Source organism: Scyliorhinus torazame, chromosome 1 (assembly GCF_047496885.1).
Source record: "Scyliorhinus torazame isolate Kashiwa2021f chromosome 1, sScyTor2.1, whole genome shotgun sequence".
NCBI lineage: Eukaryota > Metazoa > Chordata > Chondrichthyes > Carcharhiniformes > Scyliorhinidae > Scyliorhinus > Scyliorhinus torazame.
Genome location: NC_092707.1, coordinates 21,167,190 through 21,188,432, shown reverse-complemented (window position 1 = coordinate 21,188,432; position 21,243 = coordinate 21,167,190). Strand labels below are relative to the sequence as shown.

The following is a 21,243-nucleotide window of genomic DNA, read 5'->3' as shown; positions in this document are numbered from 1 at the left end:
GAGCCACTGTATGCTGGTGATGGAGAACATGGATATTCATTCCAGTGACAGAGGTACCAATCAAGTGAATCATGTCCTGTGTCGTGTCAAGCTTCTCGAGTGTTATTGGAACCCCGCCTATCTGGGAGAGTGGTGAGCATTCCATCGCACTCCTGACCTGAGTCTTACAGCTTTGGGTGGGGGGTGGGGGGGGGGGGGGGGGGGTGGGGGTCCGAAGGTGAGTCACGCACCAAGGAGTTTGGAGGCTGATTTTTGTAGTGATACAGTGATCCGGATGAGCTGCTGATTCAGAAACCCTGTTTAGTGCAAAATAGTAACACACAATATCAATAAGATAGGGAGAAGATGTTTTGAATAATACGTCCCATCTGAGTGACTGTCTGTCCATACTTTTTGCCAAATCCAGGACAATTTACTTATGCTGAGATGATAACCGTGGCTCACCATTGGTCCACTTTAATATGTATATCTGGATCTCGCGCGCGAGCATCACAAATCTCGCGAGGGTTTAACGGCCTCATCGCGTCAGCGAGCTGGGCGCGTCGGGGCCATTCAATCGCGCCCAACATTTCAAATCCAGAATGTCTTCTACCCCACTTCAGTTCCAAAAAAGAGTGGGAACGTTGGCCAGAATCTTTTATTCTGGAGTCTAGCTTCGGGTGGTGGGCAGAAAGGTGAAAGTGGTTTCCGCTCTGGGGCCGATGGCTGATCATGCACAAACTTGTGCTTTTCAGCTCATTGCGTGAACATTCGCGAGGAGCTCGCCAATTTTCGGCGTTCCCGCATGGGGTCGAAAGCCAGGCCGCCATTATTTAAAGGGTAGCTGGACAGCCTGTACTATCCCTTCCACCTTTACCTGGCCACTGCCCCAACCTTCCCGCTAACCCTTCCTCCCTTCCTTCGTCATCATCCATGCAACTTGCCCTGCGACAAACCAGTCTCAAGGATAGGCTGGCATCTACAGAGACTCTGGGCAGCATGGTAGCACAAGTGGATAGCACTGTGGTTTCACAGCGCCAGGGTCCCAGGTTCGATTCCCCGCCGGGTCACTGTCTGTGCGGAGTCTGCACGTTCTCCCCGTGTCTGCGTGGGTTTCCTCCGAGTGCTCCGGATTCCTCCCACAGTCCAAAGATGTGCAGGTTAGGTGGACTGGCCATGATAAATTGCCCTTAGTGACCAAAAAGGTGAGGAGGGGTTTTTGGGTTATGGGGATAGTGTGGAAGTGCGGACTTAAGTGGGTCGGTGCAGACTTGATGGGCCAAATAGCCTCCTTCTGCACTGTATGTTCTATGTTCTAGGACAACTCTCTGTTAATCATGGAAGGAGCTGTCCTTGCCAGGAGCACACCTCTTATGTGCAGTCGTGAATGTGAATGTTCTAATTTCTCACTTAACATGGGAGGAGCAACTTTATTCCAGTGAGGTGACCTTTTAATAAGCATGTATGATACGCCACTGCAGGCAAAAGGGCTTCCAGATACTGTTCATCAGGAAGTTTGACCCACTTTTAACCCACCTTTGAAGTCCCAAGAACACAATTGCTAAAGTTTATCCTGCCGTCAGGAAACTGAGTTTTCGCTGCCCACCAAACAAACGTCCCCTGCTCGCCAAGCTTCCCGCTGCTAGCGGGACTGGAAAGTTCCACTCATGAACTCTTCCTCTTTCCACAGATGCTGCCAGACTCGCTGTGAGTTTTACCAGCAATTTCTGTTTTTATTAAGGGAGGGGAGGAGAGATACTAGCACCAGGATAATGGGGCAACTATCCTCTGTTGGTAGCCATCTTTATTTCCCTTGCTCTGTTTGCGGTCGAGGCCAGGAGGGTTGTCCTGTTCCCCCGAGGGTCCCGGAGGGAGCCAAAGGGCAGTCAGTGCCTCAGCTCGGGCAGCGTGCCCAGGAGGACCAGCCTCCAGTGCCACAAGAAGGTCAACGAGCTACACCGCAGCACAGGTGAGATGACACCAAAGTCTCCTCCTCCAAGACCTTTCCACCCCCACGCGAGCATCCCCCCCAACCCTCCATGTGCCCCCAACCCTTCCTTCACCACCCTCTCCCTTCAACCCCCCCCCCCCCACCCCCCCCCCAATCCTTCCTTCACCACTTCCCCCTACCACACGTGCAGCTAACGATGCCCTCCCTGTGTCTCCGCCGGAAAAGCTCTCCAACAATCGCCGGGAGATTGGCGGAGGGGTGACGGGCATTAGAATTCTCACCACATTCGAGGAACGGGTGCTGGAGGTTATGGGGGTGGCCGAGGACAGAGCAGAGGTCAGCGCACGCCGCAGAGGTGAGGATCCAGCGGGCCCCACACGGAAGACCTGTCCCACATGAGTTGTTATTGCCAGCTTGATTGACCCATCGCTCCCAATTACCACATGTCCATTCTCCCACGGGTCCTCCAGCCGATGGCACCGGCCCATCCAGGGTGGCCCCCTCCCCTGCCTCCCATGAGACCACCTCGGAGGAGAACTCCGAGGAAGCCACAATCAATGAACCACAGCTGTCATCCCCACCCGCCACCAGCGCAGAGACGCGCACCTCGGTGCGCGGCATCAGTGGTCAGACATCTGGGCCACCATCTGGTGGGCACCGCACAGTTGCTGATGCCCGACAGGTGGAGGCAAGAACCCCCAGGCGAGACAGCAGTCAGAGATCTGCTGGATCCCAGGGGTCAGCTGGGCCCCAGCCTGATGCTGAGCCTATAGACCAGGCTATCCCGGAGCTGATGGAGATGTTAGGGTATGGTCAGGACATTCAGAGGGAGATGTCAGTGACATTCCAGCAGGTCCCTAGCCAATTGAAGGAGTTCCAGAGGCTACAGGCGCAGGAGGTGCCGCCAGCAATGTGTGGCACTGAGGCCAACACTGCTGGGCTGGCTACCGCAGTGGAGGGCCTGGTGCTCAAAGTCGGCAGCATTAGTGGAGGTGTCCAAGGCGTGGCGCAATTGGTAACGCCCATGACTAAGGGCCCCGGCGGAATGTCCGACTCGCTGGAGGACGTGACCCAATACCAGGCCGACCTTAATGAGGTTCTGCGGGGCCTGACCCGCTCTCAGATGGGAATGGCCGCTGTGAAATGAAAATCGCTTATTGTCACAAGTAGGCTTCAAATGAAGTTACTGTGAAATGCCCCTAGTCGCCACATTCCGGCGCCTGTTCGGGGAGGCCAGGACGGGAATTGAACCCGCGCTGCTAGCCTTGTTCTGCTTTACAAGCCAGCTGTTTGGCCCACTGTGCTAAACCAGCCCCTTCGGAGCTTATCCCAGTTGCAGGTGGGCATTGCCAAGGGGCTGCAGAGAAGGTCCCAGTCACTGAGGAACATCGCCGAGGGCATCGACATGGTGGTGCGGGCCATGGGAAACCAGGGCTGGCAGAGCCAGATGATGCAGGGGCAGCCGGGGCTCAAACCAGCTGCCCCTCTGTCCCGAGATGAAACTCAGGGCCAAATGGGCACCGAGCGGGAGGAGAGGGCCACTGTGTGCCAACCTGGACCCGTCCCATGGAGTGGGAATGATGGCCCTTGAGTTCCACCCCTCTGATGAGGCCGCATCTTGGGGTCAGCATAAGGGGCAGAGAGGCACGGTTGTGCATTTGCCGCTGAAAGATGCACCGGCGCCCTCTGGCCCGCAGGGCCCGCAGTGTTCAGGCATCACATTCTGATTGTATGCTAGGCAATGACTCCCACATGCTACATGGCCCGCCCACCCACGGGGATCCACTCAGGATGAGTGAAGTGCTAACTTAACCACGACTGCCAATTCAACAATAGCCTTCAGCTACACGGCCAGAGGCCTCAGCAGTCGGTGGGCAGATTGGCAGGGAGAAGGGATGCCCCCAGAATGGGTACACACGATCCAGGGGTTGGCATGGTGGAGCCGCGCATGGTTGCCCCCCCCCCCCCCCCCGGCGGGCCATGGCGGCCCACCCCACCCAAAGGTACCCCCGCCGAGCACTGGGGCAGCATAAAGCCAGCGCCCCCGGGCTCTTTGCTTGTGAGCAAAGATGGTTATTCACCGCCTCGCCTCCCCACAGAAACCCTTCCAGCTCCAACATGCCCACTTATTGGGAGGCTGATTAAATCACACAGGCTATTGGATATGGGGTCACTACCGCTAATTATATGGAAATAGGGCGTGAGTGGTGATAATTGGTTTCTCGCCACACTACAGCGAGATCCTGAATCCATCTACAGGTTTGCTGATGATACAACTGTAGTGGGCCGGATATCAAATAACAAATAGTCAGAGTACAGGAGGGAGTTAGAGGAATTGGTGGAGTGATGTAACAACAACAATCTCTCCCTCAATGTCAGCAAAACTAAAGAGCTGGTCATTGACTTCAGGAAGCAAAGGACTGTACACACCCCTGTCAGCATCAACGGGGCCGAGGTGGAGATGGTTAGCAGTTTCAAATTCCTAGGGGTGCACATCACCAAAAATCTGTCCTGGTCCACCCACGTCGACGCTACCACCAAGAAAGCTCAACAGTTCCTATACTTCCTGAGGAAACTGAGGAAATTCGGCATATCCACATTAACTCTTACTAACTTTTACAATGCACCATAGAAAGCATCCTATGTGGCTGCATCACAGCCTGGCATGGCAACTGCTCAGCCCAAGACCGCAAGAAACTTCAGAGAGTCGTGAACACCGCCCAGTCCATCACACGAACCTGCCTCCCATCCATTGACTCCATCTACACCTCCCGCTGCCTGGGGAAAGCGGGCAGCATAATCAAAGACCCCTCCCACCCGGCTTACTCACTCTTCCAACTTCTTCCATCGGGCAGGAGATACAGAAGTCTGAGAACACGCACGGACAGACTCAAAAACAGCTTCTTCCCTGCTGTTATCAGACTCCTAAATGACCCTCTTATGGACTGAACTGATCTCTTCACACATCTTATGGGCGGCACGGTAGCACAGTGGTTAGCACTGTGGCTTCAAAGCGCCTGGGTCCCGGTTAGATTCCCGGCTTGGGTCACTGTCTGTGCGGAGTCTGCACGTTCTCCCCGTGTCTGCGTGGGTTTCCTCCGGGTGCTCCAGTTTCCTCCCACAGTCCAAAGACGTGCTGTTAGGTGGATTGGCCATTCTAAATTGCCCTTAGTGACCAAAAAGGTTAGGGGGAGGTTATTGGTTCACGGGGATAGGGTGGAAATGAGGATTTAAGTGGGTCGGTGCAGACTTGATGGGCCAAATGGCCTCTTTCTGCACTGTATGTTCTATGTATCTACGGGAGCGGGCAAACGGTTTGGCAGAGTGATTCTCGTTTTTGGCCTCTCCCGCTATCCACCGGCCTCGTCGCGCTCTCGCTCGAACACGACGAGGCCAGAGAATCGCGACCTTGGGTTATTATTTAGGATAATTGGATTACGTGGACTACTTACCAATATGCTCATCCACATCCGATACTCTTCCTCATAACCAGGTTGATGCATGCAATCAAACCCATGCTGCCACACAAAATGTGACGGAGCAGGCCATTGGTGTGCTGAAACATCACTGCCTGGATTGCTCTGGAGGAGTTCCTCAGTACCTGCCAGAGTGGGTTGCAAGTTAAATCTGCCGTGTAGCCTCGCCATCACATGGGGATAGCCCTTGGCACCAGGTAAAGGGTAATCAGCTGAGGAACAGCGACTTAGAACATAGAACATAGAATTTACAGTGCAGAAGGAGGCCATTCGGCCCATCGAGTCTGCACCGGCTCTTGGAAAGAGCACCCTACCCATGTTCAACACCTCCACCCTATCCCCATAACCCAGTAACCCCACCCAACACTAAGGGCAATTTTGGACACTAAGGGCAATTTATCCTGGCCAATCCACCTAACCTGCACATCTTTGGTCTGTGGCAGGAAACCGGAGCACCCGGAGGAAACCCACGCACACATGGGGAGGATGTGCAGACTCCGCACAGACAGTGACCCAAGCCGGAATCGAACCTGGGACCCTGGAGCTGTGAAGCAATTGTGCTATCCACAATGCTACCGTGCTACCTCTGACCTCTGTCCTATATCTATTACCCCTCTGTTTAAGGCTATGACCCCTCGTGCTAGCCGTTTCCATCCGCGGGAGAAGGCTCTCACTGTCCACCCTATCTAACCCCCTGATCATTTTGTATGCCTCTATTAAGTCTCCTCTTAACCTTCCTCTCTCTAACGAAAACAACCTCAAGTCCATCAGCCTTTCCTCATAAGATTTTCCCTCCATACCAGGCAACATCCTGGTAAATCTCCTCTGCACCCGTTCCAAAGCTTCCACGTCCTTCCTATAATGAGGTGACCAGAACTGTACGCAATACTCCAAATGCGGCCAAAACAGAGTTTTATACAGCTGCAACATGACCTCATGACTCCGGAACTCAATCCCTCTACTAATAAAGGCCAATACTCCATAGGCCTTCTTCACAACCCTATCAACCTGGGTGGCAACTTTCAGGGATCTATGTACATGGACACCGAGATCCCTCTGCTCATCCACACTTCCAAGAATTTTACCATTAGCCAAATATTCCGCATTCCTGTTATTCCTTCCAAAGTGAATCACCTCACACTTCTCTACATTAAACTCCATTTGCCACCTCTCATCCCAGCTCTGCAGCTTATCTATGTCCCTCTGTAACCTGCAACATCCTTCCGCACTGTCGACAACACCACCGACTTTAGTGTCATCTGCAAATTTACTCACCCACCCTTCTGCGCCCTCCTCTAGGTCATTTATAAAAATGACAAACAGCAACGGCCCCAGAACAGATCCTTGTGGTACGCCACTTGTAACTGAACTCCATTCTGAACATTTCCCATCGACCACCGCCCTCTGTCTTCTTTCAGCTAGCCAATTTCTGATCCACATCCCTAAATCACCCTCAATCCCCAGCCTCCGTATTTTCTGCAATAGCCTACCGTGGGGAACCTTATCAAACGCTTTACTGAAATCCATATACACCACATCAACTGCTCTACCCTCGTCTACCTGTTCAGTCACCTTCTCAAAGAACTCGATAAGGTTTGTGAGGCATGACCTACCCTTCAAAAAGCCATGTTGACTACACCTAATCATATTATTCCTATCTAGATGATTATAAATCTTGTCTCTTATAATCCCCTCCAAGACTTTACCCACAACAGACGTGAGGCTCACCGGTCTATAGTTGCCGGGGTTGTCTCTACTCCCCTTCTTGAACAAAGGAAACACATTTGCTATCCTCCAGTCCTCTGGCACTATTCCTGTAGCCAATGATGACATAAAAATCAAAGCCAAAGGCTCAGCAATCTCTTCCCTGGCTTCACAGAGAATCCTAGGATAAATCCCATCAGGCCCCGGGGACTTATCTATTTTCAGCCTGTCCAGAATTGCCAACACCTCTTCCCTACGTACCTCAATGCCATCTATTCTAATAGCCTGGGTCTCAGCATTCTCCTCCACAACATTCTCTTTTTCCTGAGTGAATACTGACAAAAAATATTCATTCAGTATCTCGCCTATCTCTTCAGACTCCACACACAACTTCCCATCCCTGTCCTTGACTGGCCCTACTCTTTCCCTAGTCATTCGCTTATTCCTGACATACCTATAGAAAGCTTTTGGGTTTTCCTTGATCCTACCTGCCAAATACTTCTCATGTCCCCTCCTTGCTCGTCTTAGCTCTCTCTTTAGATCCTTCCTCGCTACCTTGTAACTATCCATCGCCCCAACTGAAACTTCACACCTCATCTTCACATAGGCCTCCTTCTTCCTCTTAACAAGAGATTCCACTTCTTTGGTAAACCAAAAGACTTGAAGAGGAGAAGAAGGAAGACGACTGAAGGAGGAAACTTAGACAGCCCCTTTCGGTCCACAAAGAAGTGTTATGCCAGTAACCAGGTGCAGAAATAAACATTCCACACCAAATGTAGAAATGGGATCATGCCATATTGCATACAAACGTTAATCAATCATTCTTGTGCATTCCCTTCATGTCGGTCTTTCTTATGCCTTTGGCTAATCTAATACAGTGGCACGTGGAGGCCAAATGTAAACCGTGGAAGGTGAACAAAGAATCGAGAGTGTCCCATCTCATCAAACACCACCTGTCCAAACTGTGGCAGAGTCTGCAGATCCAGGATCGGATTATTCAGCCACAGCAGGCCCCACCTCCCCAGAGTGGGAGCATCCTCCGTGCTGAGGCACTGCCCAAGAAGAAGACTCCGATGCAGGTGTTGACCTCAGTTACTGTAGCCTGGCTGGTAAAAGGCTCAGGGCTCGATTTCTGGCATAACCGGCACGGCTATCTGCTCCCCCGGCCTTCTGAGTGTGTGTCTGGAAGGGTCTGCTGCCCCACCCCCTGAATACGGGACATCTCTCCACCATTCCATCACCTTAACTGCTTAGGCAAACCTGCAACGCAGCGTCTGAAAACCGCGGAGCGCTCTGTCTCCCGTGTTCTCACATTGCTCCAGCCACAGTATACCTCCCCTTTAAGCAGTGCAGTCTTGCTTTAAGCAGTATAGGTTAGCTTTAAATGACGATTTGTCCCCTTGTTGACGCATGCAGTCAGTGGACAGCACAGTTAGTATTGGACGCGCACAGAATGAGCATTCTAATGAGCAGGTGCTGCCAAGTTGGTCCATGGGGCCTGGGTCAATTGTGTCTCGTGATCCCCACAGCTTTTCGCCCTAGAGGGAGGTGGTGGTGAGCTGCCTTCTTCAAACGCTGCTGTCCGTGTGGTGGGAGTGTTCTTACAGGGGTGTCCTTCATTGCCAGAGGGATGGAGTTAAAGACTAGGGAGGTTATGCTGCAATTGTATAAGGTGTTGGTGAGGCCACACCTGGAGTATTGTGTTCAGTTTTGGTCTCCTTACCTGAGAAAGGACGTACTGGCACTGGAGGGTGTGCAGAGGAGATTCACTAGGTTAATCCCAGAGCTGAAGGGATTGGATTACGAGGAGAGGTTGAGTAGACTGGGACTGTACTCGTTGGAATTTAGAAGGATGCAGGGGGATCTTATAGAAATATATAAAATTATGAAGGGAATAGATAGGATAGATGCGGGCAGGTTGTTTCCACTGGCGGGTGAAAGCAGAACTAGGGGGCATAGCCTCAAAATAAGGGGAAGTAGATTCAGGACTGAGTTGAGGAGGAACTTCTTCACCCAAAGGGTTGTGAATCTATGGAATTCCTTGCCCAGTGAAGCAGTAGAGGCTCCTTCATTCAATGTTTTTAAGAGAAAGATAGATAGTTTTTTGAAGAATAAAGGGATTAAGGGTTATGGTGTTCGGGCCGGGAAGTGGAGCTGAGTCCACAAAAGATCAGCCATGATCTCACTGAATGGCGGAGCAGGCTCGAGGGGCCAGGTGGCCTGCTCCTGCTCCTAGTTCTTATGTTCTTCCGTAGGGAGTTCCCTAGGAACTCCTTGATGCTCTTGGAAAAAAGATGAGAAGGAACAATTAGGCGACAACGGTGGAGCAGAGTCATAAAAAAAAGGAAAACACATAATGGTTAAAGTGCTGGGCAGGAAATTCCTTTCACACCCACGTTACCTTGAAAGTGTTGGTGAGGTGGAGACAGTGAAACCAGACACTGCATCACGCAAGAAGGAGCCTACAGGACACTACACAGGGCTGCCTCATTCATCTTGTTATCTCTGTAACAAAATACAACAAAACAAATCAATAAACATGTACAGTTCATTGTTATGGATGAAGAGTTTGCATATTACTTGTTTTTTGCTTGAGATCTGATTTGGACCTTGGCTGTTTTGAGACAAATGAAAGTTCCCTTCTTACCAAGAGCATGTTGAGTGTTTGACGCAGCAAAGAAGAGCAGCGAAGCGGTCAGGCGGTCGTTTCCGTCGCCACTTCTATTCCTACAGCCAAAGTCGTCATGTTTTGGGAGCACAGACTTTGAACATCTAGGGCGCGATCTAACGGGAAGGTTTCTGGGCGCGATGTACCGGCTGTTCACACCGGTGGGATATTCCGTCCCCCCCACCGGCGCACGGGTTTTCCAGCGACGAGGGCCGTAGTCACCGGGAAATCCCATTGGCAGCGGTGGGGTAGGTAGATCCCGCTGGTGGGCCGCCTCCGCCGCCAAAAAACCCGCAGCGGGTTGGGCGGTAAATCCCGCGTCCAAAGTGTCATTTGTAGCGGGTTTTGCTGGGAATTCCCCGTCAATTCTGTCGCCGAGTTCCCCACTGCGATCAAACAGCACTTTTTGGGGCCCTGGGGAGTTTCTCACCGGTTTAGCCCACACTAAGGGCACGAATTAACTAAATGGTAATAAAGTCCCATAGCAAGCCCGTTTAGCCACGTGTTTCCTGGCATCGCAGCACATAGCCATGTTTTGTACACTGAGGAGCTCAGCTTTCCAGAGAGAGATTTGGGCGCTAATTTGAAAGGCGCCTGATCTCTCAGTGAGCTTGAGGTTCCCTCACATCTCCACCCATGGGCAATGTCGCCACCCCCCCCCCCCCCAAGCACATGGGCATTACCCCACAACTCCCCAAGTTAAGGACACCAGGCTATGGGGTCCCTGAAGGCCCCCCTTCAGGCCCCCCCCCATGCTCCTTACAGGCCCACCCACTTTCAGGACCCCCACCCTTCACACACCCAACCACCCATATGTCCCTAATACTATCCCTGCACCCCATGACCCTTCATTCCACCCTCCTTTCATGGGTAGGATCACCTCAGGCGCTGACCTTGGCAGTGCCTTCCTGGCACCTCGGCACCCTGGCGGTGCCAACATGCCAGCCTGGCAGTGCCAAGGCCCATGTTCCAGGGGGAGAGCAAGTGGATCACCCTGCCCTGTCCATGACCACCGGGAGACCCCCAGTGGCTTGGGGGACCCCAGGTGCAATTCCATCTGGTCCACGTTAGTGTGGCCCAGTGCTAAACGGCATCCAGTTAGAGCCTCCCTGGGGATGGAGGCTGGTAGATCCTAGGTGTGCATGTCTAAGTAGGTTCAAAACCTGTTTAGGCGTGCACGGACTGGTCACACCCATTGTGGATGTGATCCTGATTCTGATTCAGCACAGTAGCACATTGGTTAGCACTGTTGCTTCACAGCTCCAGGGTCCCAGGTTCGATTCCCGGCTTGGGTCACTGTCTGTGCGGAGTCTGCACGTTCTCCCCGTGTGTGCGTGGGTTTCCTCCGGGTGCTCCGGTTTCCTCCCACAGTCCAAAGATGTGCAGGTTAGGTGGATAGGGCATGCTCAATTGCCCTGAGTGTCCAAAAAATAAGATTAGCTGGGGTTACTGGGTTACGGGGATAGGGTGGAGCTGTAGGCTTAAGTAGGGGGCTCTTTCCAAGAGCTGGTGCAGACTCGATGGGCTGAATGGCTTCCTTCTGCATTGTAAATTCTCTGATTCTATGATTCTAAACTTTGATTCCAGTCCAGACCTTCGCAAAAATGCATTGTGGGAGACAGACAACCAAGAGAATAGTGTTAGTGTCTTATCAAGCATACATTGTGGTGAACGTTTTGCAGTAACCATTCACCATGCAGATATCTGTATCACGCTGTTGCCCATGTGGGCTCCACTCTGGACCATTGTAAGGTATTACCTGTAATGTATCATGTTGGTGCCTTGTGGGGAGTTCCGCCCCTGGCTCCACCCCTTGAGGGGAGGTATAAAGAGCAGTAGCCCTGTAGGCGGCTCTCACTAGCAGACCAGTCACAGGCAGGCACTGTTCTAGTTGACTAAAGCCACAGTTTACTTCTACTCTTGGTTTCGTGTGAATTGATGGTCGCATCAATTTAATCAACCACAACACCACGATGGAATCGGCCCTCAAACCTGACCGACTGGAACTCGATCCGCAGGCCGCGGAGGCGAAAGGGATTTTTTCGCACTGGCTCCGCTGTTTCAAGGCCTACCTCGCCGCCTCCTCCTCGCCTTCCGTCACCGACGAACAGAAGCTGAGTCTCCTCCACGCACGGGTGAGCCATCGAATCTCCGTACAACTCGAGGAAGCCTCCACTTACGCAGACGCCCTCGCGATGCTAGAGCGCCTCTATGTAAGGCCCGTGAACGAGGTATACGCGCGGCATCTCCTCACCACTCGCCGCCAGCGTCCCGGGGAATCGCTGGAAGAGTACTTACGCGAAGTTCTTCCGCAAAGTTGCAACTACCAGGCCGTTACGGCCACTCAACATATGGACCTCGTTATCCAGGACACCTACGTGGCTGGAGTCAGGTCCAACTACGTGAGACAGCGCCTACTCGAGAATGGTGCCCTAGACCTGGAAGAGATGGTAAAGTTAGCCTCCTCTCTAGAGGTAGCGTTCCAAAGCCTCAATGCATTCCCGTCTGATCACACGACCCCCTCGTGGACCCCCAACTAAGGAGTACCTCAGGCCTATGCCGCACGGCTGCCCGCCCACCATGGGGGGTTATCCTGCAATTTCTGTGGCCAGCATCATCACCCCAGGCAGCGCTGCCTGGCCCGCAATGCGAACTGCAGCGACTGCGGAAAAAGGACATTTTGCTAAAGTTGGCCTGGCCAGGCCCAAACCCTCAAAATCGCAGGCCCGACCCTCAGACTCACAGGCCCACAGATCCCACAGTGTAGCAGCTTGCCTGCCGGCTCCGCACCTCCGCGCCCCCCCCCCCCCCCCCCCCCCCCGCCCCGGACACGTCATCGGCCTCGTGTTGTCCGTGGGGGCAGCCATCTTCCAACCCGCACAAAGTGGGCGACTCACGGGGGCCGCCATCTTGGCCATCCTCGCCAACGCGGCCCACCACGTGCGGCTCATGGGGGCCGCCATCTTGTACGCCATCTTCCTCACCAGCCGACAAGTGCGACCGACTGGGGCCGCCATCTTGGCCACCATCTGCAACCCCGCCCGACACGTGTGAACGAAGGGGGCAGCCATCTTGGGACCACCCCAGCACCTCCGACCATGCCGGCTACCCGCACCTCAGCGAGGTCACCCTGGACAAGTCGCGACTCAAACACCTCCGGAGCTCTATGATGACCGTCCGGGTAAACGGACACGAAACGCCCTGCCTCTTCGACTCCGGGAGCTTCATTCATCCAGACATGGTATCACGCTGTTGCCCATGTGGGCTCCACCTATGGTCCATTGTAAGGTATTACCTGTAATGTATCACGTTGGTGCCCTTGTGGGCTCCGCCCCTGGCTCCACCCCTTGAGGGTGGTATAAAGAGCAGTAGCCCTGTAGGCAGCTCTCACTAGCAGACCAATCGCAGGCAGGCACTGTTCTAGTTGATTAAAGCCACAGTTTACTTCTACTCTTGGTTTCGCGTGAATTGATGGTCGCATCATACATGTTGGGGTGTAATTAATCATGAGCAGTAGTACCAATGTGTGGTAGCGAATTGGCAGCCATTTTGTTTTTTGTCCAGCTGGAGAATAACACGCACTGACAATTTTCAATCACCCATTCTGCATTGGAACAGGAGGAAACTATTTAACCCTTGGGCCAGCGCTGACATTCAAGGAGATTATAACTGCTCTGTGACCCAACTCCATATACCCACCTTTTCCCCATAGCTAATATTAATAGTTCACAAAAATCCATCAATTTCAGGTTTAAAATTAATAATGTAGATTGTCATTTATGGATGAGAGTTCCAAACTTCTACCACCCTGTACATGTGTAGTAGTGGATCCTAATTTCATTCCTGAAAGATTCAGCTCTAATGTTTAGAAGGTGCCCCCTCGTCCTAGACTCCCCGACCGACCGAGTCGTTTTTCTCAGTTTGTTTTGCTAAATATCCTGGAAACTTTGATCAAATCGCCTCTTAGCCTTCTAAATTCCAATTGCAATCTCTCCCTGTAATTTACTCACAGAATTCAGCTACCATTCAGTTAAAGCTACACTGCAGTCCCTCTAAGGCAAGTCTATCCTTCCTAAAGTGCAGTGGCCAAAACCTATCAAACACATTTTCAGCGACCATGGAAACAACATCCTCCGGTTCGGGAACTTGAGAGGGGGAAAGGACAATATTTAACAGCCAACGTATATTGGTCGGCAATTGCCGAACCTTGACGATGCCTGGCTGGTTTTCTGAGATCACCTCTGGGGGGCCAGGGCTCCAAACGTTGCACCAGCACTTTTGCGAGTAATTTTATGTCGGCACTCAAAAGCGAAATAGGTCAATATGGCTCACCTTCCGTGGGGTCTTTATCCTTCTTCAGGATCAGGGAGATAGAGGCCTGCGCAAGTGTAACGGGCGATGAACCCCGGGACAAGGAGTCATTGAACATATCTAATATTAAAGGGATCAACAGTCCTACAAACATCTTTTAAAACTCAATGGGGAATCCATCTGGGCTGGGAGCTTTACCCGTCTGCATTAACCTAATGCAATTCATAACGGCCTCAGGGCCCAAAGGGGATTCCAACTCCTCCCAACTCTCCCTCTCCAACAATGGGAAGGATAACCCATCCAAAAAACCCATGGCCGAACACTCCTCCGGGGACTCTGACCTATAGAGATACAGATAGAAAGTTTCAAAAGCCGCATTGACCGTAGACAGGGTAGAAACCAAGCTGCCACCCGAGTCTTTTATCTGCACAATCTCCCGGTAAGCAGCCTGCCGCCCCAGCTGATGAGCTAACAGGCAACTGGCCTGCACCCCGTGTTCATAAAAAGCCCCCTCGAAAACCTTAGTTGGCTCACCGTCTTACCTGCTGATAGTAATTCAAATGGCGTCTGCAGCTTTTTCCTACTCACAATATACTCCGGGGTAGGGGGCAAGCGAGTACTGATGGTCCACCTCGAGGATGGTGTCCACCAGCCTCTGATGCTCCACCCTCACAAACCTTTCCATGTGTGCTTTGTCGGAAATTATCTCCTCCCCGATGACCACCTTAACATGGAAGGTGAGATAGATTCACTCTTAATAAGTTGAATATATTCCCTGACAAACTTTTGTCCGGCAACTGCGTCGTATCCAATCTCCATGGCAGGTGTTGTGAGGGACCTGTCTCCAGCATCAAATCCACAAAACGTGAAATCACAATCACCAAATATCCTGACCTCCTCACCCAAGGGAGGGGAGACCTACCCACTACAAAATTGTCAATACCTGTGTAAATCATATCATAGAATTTACAGTGCTGAAGGAGGCCATTCGGCCCATCAAGTCTGCACCGGCTCGTAGAAAGAGCACCCTACCCAAACCCACACCTCCACCCTATCCCCATTACCCAGTAAACCCACCCAACACTAAGGGCAATTTTGGACACTAAGGACAATTTAGCTTTTCGACTCCGGGAGCACAGAGAGCTTCATTCACCCGGACTTGGTAAGACGCTGCTCGCTCCCAATTTGCCCGGCACACCAAACCATCTCCCTCGCCTCTGGGTCGCACTCGGTGCAAATCCGGGGGTGCACTACCGCAACCCTCGCGATGCAGGGCGCCGAGTACGCCAATTTTAAATTATATGCGCTCCCAGACCTCTGCGCTCCTCTCCTATTGGGACTAGGTCTCCAATGCAACCTCAGGAGCCTAACCCTGAAGTTCGGGGGGCCCGTACCCCCACTCACCGTATGCAGCCTCGCGACCCTAAAAGTCGACCCTCCCCCTCTCTTCGCAAACCTCACCACTGACTGCAAACCAGTCGCCACCAGACGCAGGCAGTATAGCATACAGGACAGGGCTTTCATCAGGTCCGAGGTCCAGCGATTCTTGCGGGAGGGAGTCATTGGGGCCAGCAGTAGCCCCTGGAGAGCTCTGGTGGTGGTCGTCAAGACCGGGGAAAAGCACCGGATGGTTATAGATTACAGCCAAACCATAAACCGGTACACACAACTTGATGCGTACCCCCTTCCCCAGATTGCAGACATGGTTAATCAGATCGCACACTACCGGGTGTTCTCCACGGTGGATCTGAAGTCTGCATACCACCAGCTCCCAATCCGCCCGGAGGACCGCCACGACACGGCTTTTGAGGCAGACGGCCACCTTTTCCACTTCCTCCGGGTCCCCTTTGGCGTCACGAACGGGGTTTCGGTGTTCCAAAGAACAATGGACCGAATGTTGGACCAGTACGGGCTGCGGGCCACATTGCCGTACTTGGACAATGTCACCATCTGTGGCCATGATCAGCAGGACCACGACGCCAACCTCCACCGATTTCTCCAAACCGCCTAAACCCTCAATCTCCCTTACAACAAGGAGAAATCCGTTTTCCGCACAACCAGACTAGCCATCCTCGGCTACGTCGTGGAAAACGGGGTTCTAGGACCCGACCCTGACCGTCTGCGCCCCCTCCTGCAACTCCCCCTCCCTCACTGCCCCAAGGCCCTGAAGAGGTGTCTCGGGTTCTTCTCACATTATGCCCAGTGGGTCTCCAATCATGCGAACAAAGCCCGCCCACTAATCAAGGCCACCATCTTCCCACTGGCGACTGAGACCCGCCAGGCCTTCAGCTGCATCAAGGCGGACATCGCCAAAGCCGCGATGTGCGCGGTGGACGAGTCCGTCCCCTTCCAGGTGGAGTGCGATGCATCAGAGGTCGCCCTCACCGCTACCCTCAATCAAGCAGGCAGACCAGTAGCGTTTTTTTCGCGCACCCTCAGCACCTCCGAAATTCAGCACTCCTCAGTCAAAAAAGAAACCCAAGCCATCGTGGAAGCCGTGCGGCACTGGAGGCACTACCTCGCTGGTAGGAGGTTTACCCTCGTCACCGACCAACTATCGGTAACCTTCATGTTCGATAATACGCAACGGGGCAAAATCAAGAACGAAAAGATCTTGAGGTGGAGAATCAAACTCTCCACCTATAATTATGATATAGTGCATCTTCCTGAGAAGCTCAACGAGCCCCCAGATGCCCTGTCCCGTGGCACATGCGCCAGCGCGCAAGAGGACCGACTACCGGCTATCCACGATGACCTCTGCCACCCGGGGGTCACCCGGCTTATCCACTATATCAAGGCCCGCAACCTACTCCACTGAGGAGGTCAGAGCTATGACCAGGGACTGCCAGATCAGTGCGGAGTGTAAACCGCACTTCTATCGACTTCTAGCGCCTCAGTATCGATTTCAAAGGGCCCCTCCCCTCCAATAACCGCAATACACATTTCCTCAACATTATTGATGAGTTCTCCCGCTTCCCCTTTGCAATCCCGTGCCCCGACATGACCACGTCCACCGTCATTAAAGCCCTACATAGTGTCTTCACTCTGTTTGGTTTCCCCAATTATGTCCACAGTGACCGGGGCTCATCGTTCATGAGCGACGAACTGCGTCAGTACCTGCTCAGTAAGGGCATCGCCTCGAGCGGACTACCAATTATAACCCCAGGGGAAACGGGCAGGTGGAGAGGGAGAACGTGACGGTCTGGAAGACCATCCTACTGACCCTGCGGTCCAGGAATCTCCCAGTTTCTCACTGGCCGGAGGTCCTCCCCAAGGCGCTCCACTCTATTAGGTCCCTACTTTGCACGGCCACAAAGAGACCCCTCATGACGGCCTATTTGTTTTCCCTAGGGGATCCACCTCAGGGGTCTTGCTTCGTCCTGGCTGAAGACACCGGGGCCAGTACTACTCAGAAAACAGGTCAGGAGCCATAAGACCGATCCTCTGGTAGAGAGGGTCCAGCTACTACACTCCAACCCCCAGTACGCTTATATCGAACACCCCATAGGCCGACAGGATACGGTCTCCCTCCGGGACCTGGCGCCCGCCGGTTCCACCACCAACACCACCACCCCCGCCCCCCCCCCCCCCCCCACCATATCCCACCCCGCCCCTTTATGGCTCCCGCGCTCCCTCCCGCCCACCATCTCCCTGATGCACGAACAATGACCACTAAAGCGAGGTTGTAGTCCAACTGAAGGCTTTAATAAGCTCGATGTTTCCCCGAGCAGCTCAGGTACAGAATGAAGGCTGCTGGGGCGGCATGGGCTCTTATACCAGAGCGGAGCACCATTGGTGGAAACTGTATGCTTTCTATTGGTTAGGATGTATGGTAGCTAGAAAAAGACACTCTGGGTCTCAGGGAGGCACGGGCCCTTGCAGGCTCCCTGGACGTGGCATCCAGGAACGCCCGCGCTTACGTTCCCGGCCACGTGGCAGCCCCCTGGGCAGCATGGAACCCCTCCGCGGCCGACCCCGAGACTTCCGCCATCCCCCCACAGGCCTGCGCTGCAAGGCGGCCTGCCAACCCCGGGGGGCGCCGCTGCTACTTTTGCAGGCAGGCCAAGCACCCCCGCCAGCGCTGCCCGGCTCGCGCATCCACCTGCAAGGGATGCGGCAAAAAGGGCCATTTCATGGGGGTATGTCAGGCCCGTGCGGTTGAAATGAAATGAAATGAAAATCGCTTATTGTCACACGTAGGCTTCAATTAAGTTACTGTGAAAAGCCCCTAGTCGCCACATTCCGGCGCCTGTTCGGGGAGGCTGTTACGGGTTGCCGTGGTCTCCGGCGGCGAATGCGGACCACAACCACAAACATCTCGACGGTCCCCGTGCAGCTAGCGGTCACCGCCATCTTCCTATACCAGGGCCACGTGCGGACCCCGGGCGCCGCCATCTTGTTCCGCGGACGCCATGTTGGAGGGATGGGCGCCGCCATTTTGTGCACCCCCAGCCATCTGCAACCAATGGGAACCACCATCTTGGATGAACCCCCAGGACCTCAGCTCGGCTAACCACGCACTGCCCGAAGAGAACTCTTAACTGCTGCGATTAGCCTCGGTGACCCTGGATCAGTCCCGGCCTCGAACACTCTCATAGAATTTACAGTGCAGAAGGAGGCCATTCAGCCCATCGAGTCTGCACCGGCTCTTGGAAAGAGCACCCTACCCAAGGTCCACACCTCCACCCTATCCCCATAACCCAGTAACCTCACCCAACACTAAGGGCAATTTTGGACACTATGGGCAATTTAGCATGGCCAATCCACCTAACCTGCACATCTTTGGACTGTGGGAGGAAACTGGAGCACCCGGAGGAAACCCACGCACACACAGGGAGGATGTGCAGACTCCGCACAGTCAGTGAGCCAAGCCGGAATCGAACCTGGGACCCTGGAGCTGTGAAGCATTTGTGCTATCCACTATGCTACCATGCTGCCGTCTCAACTGCTACAATGACCGTATTCATCAACGGGCACGTGACGTCCCGCCTAATCGACTCTGGGAGTACGGAGAGCTTCATACACGCCGACACGGTAAGGCGCAGTTCTTTCCTCATCCACCCCGTTAATCAAAAAATCTCCCTGGCCTCCGGTTCACACTCAGTGGGGATACAGGGGTTTTGTGTAGCAAACCTTACAGTCCAGGGTCGGGAGTTCAAAAATTTCTGTCTCTACGTCCTTCCCTGCCTCTGCGCGGCTAAACTCCTGGGTTTAGACTTCCAGTGTAACCTCCAAAGTCTAACCTTCAAATTCGGCGGCCCTATACCCCCCCTTACAGTCTGCAGCCTCGTGACCCTTAAGGTCGACCCGCCTTCGCTGTTTGCGAACCTCACCCCGGATTGCAAACCCGTCGCCACCAGGAGCAGACGGTACACTGCCCAGGACCGGATGTTTATTAGGTCAGAGGTCCAAAGGCGACTGAGGGAAGGGATCATTGAAGCCAGTAACAGCCCTTGGACAGCTCAAGTAGTGGTGGTAAAGACCAGGGAGAAGCATAGGATGGTCATCGACTACAGTCAGACCATCAACAGGTTTACGCAGCTGGACACGTACCCCCTCCCCCGCATATCCGACCTGGTAAACAGGATCGCGCATTATAAGGTCTTCTCCACGGTGGATCTCAAGTCTGCCTACCACCAGCTCCCTATCCGCACTAGTGACCGCAAATACACTGCCCTCGAGGCAGATGGGCGGAGCTACCACTTCTTAAGGGTTCCCTTCGGTGTCACCAACGGGGTCTCGGTTTTCCAGCACGAGATAGACCGAATGGTTGACCGGTACGGTTTACGGGCAACATTCCCGTATCTCGATAATGTCACCATCTGCGGCCACGACCAGCAGGACCACGACACCAACCTCCGAAAATTCCTCCAGACCGCAAAGATCCTTAACCTTACATGCCCCAGCAGCCTTCATTCTGTACCTGAGCTGCTGGGGGAAACCTCGAGCTTGGGGGCTAAGTTGCAGACACTCTTGATTCGGAGCTTCATCCTTTCTTCTTAAAAAACTAGCTTATTAAATTGATGCACCATCAATGACCACTAAAGCGAGGTTGTAGTCCAACTGAAGGCTTTAATAAGCTAGATGTTTTCCCCAGCAGCTCAGGTACAGAATGAAGGCTGCTGGGGCGGCACGGGCTCTTATACCCCACCTAGCAGGGCGGAGCTACCATACATCCTAACCAATAGAAAGCATACAGTTTCCAACAATGGTGCTCCAGCCTATCAGGTACCGTAATACCTATAATACCACACACCCCTTCACCGATCCACAGGAATGAAGCTCCAGAAGAGACGCTCCCGGAGTCCATGTCTCTACCTGCACAAGCGCCCTCACTACCGATGCCAGCACGGACGAGCTCGACACCCGGACCAGCAACAACGCCAGAGCTTCGGCGATCACAGCGCACAGTCCGTGCGCCGGACTGGCTGAACTTATGAACCCGTCACCCTCGCTGGACTTCATTTTTTTAACAGGGGGTAAATATGGTGAATGTATTATGCCAATAATTCACCATTGTATTTGTATATGTGCTGTTGCCCTTGTATTTGTATCTGTGCTATGCTGTTGCCCTTGTGGGCTCCTCCTATGGGCCATTGTATGGCATTATCCATAGGGGAACATGTTGGGGCCTCTATGGGCTCCACCCATGGCTCCTCTACTTGAAGGGAGGTATAAAGAGCAGTCGATCTGTAGGTGGTTCTCAGTATTGGATCAGTCACAGGCAGGCACTGTTCTAAGTTGATTAAAGCCACAGTTTACTTCTTACTCCCGTCTCGAGTGAGTTGATGGTCGCATCACCCCATCTGCTCCAAGAAGGCCAACAATGCTTTTGCCACACCAGATGGGTATTTGGGCCAGGATCGATCCGAACTCGGATCCAGAACACAATTTAAATCACCCCTCAAGGTCAGCTGATGCGAATAGTGCGTGCTCAAGGCACTTTTGCAAACACTAGCAATGGGGCCCTATACAGTAAACACATCAAGGAATATGAGTTTTTACCCCAAACCAAACCTCCCGAGAATCTCAAAGAGATACCCACGCTCCACCCTATCAAACACATCTTCAAGTTCAGGGATGTACTTCCGAGGCTGTATAAGGCTCTGATCAGACCCCATTTGGAGTATTGTGAGCAGTTTTGGGCCCCGTAT

The 21,243-nt window shown here is 53.2% G+C and overlaps 1 protein-coding gene across 1 annotated transcript in view; it reads right to left on the bottom strand.

The window, feature by feature from the left end:
• LOC140429328 (uncharacterized) overlaps positions 1-21,243 on the bottom strand; it is a 72,118-nt gene that overhangs the window by 31,814 nt on the left and 19,061 nt on the right. Inside the window, exon 2 of the mRNA XM_072516177.1 lies at positions 9,512-9,615. The gene's annotated coding sequence lies outside the window, so the exon portion shown is untranslated. The remainder of the gene's footprint in view (positions 1-9,511; positions 9,616-21,243) is intronic.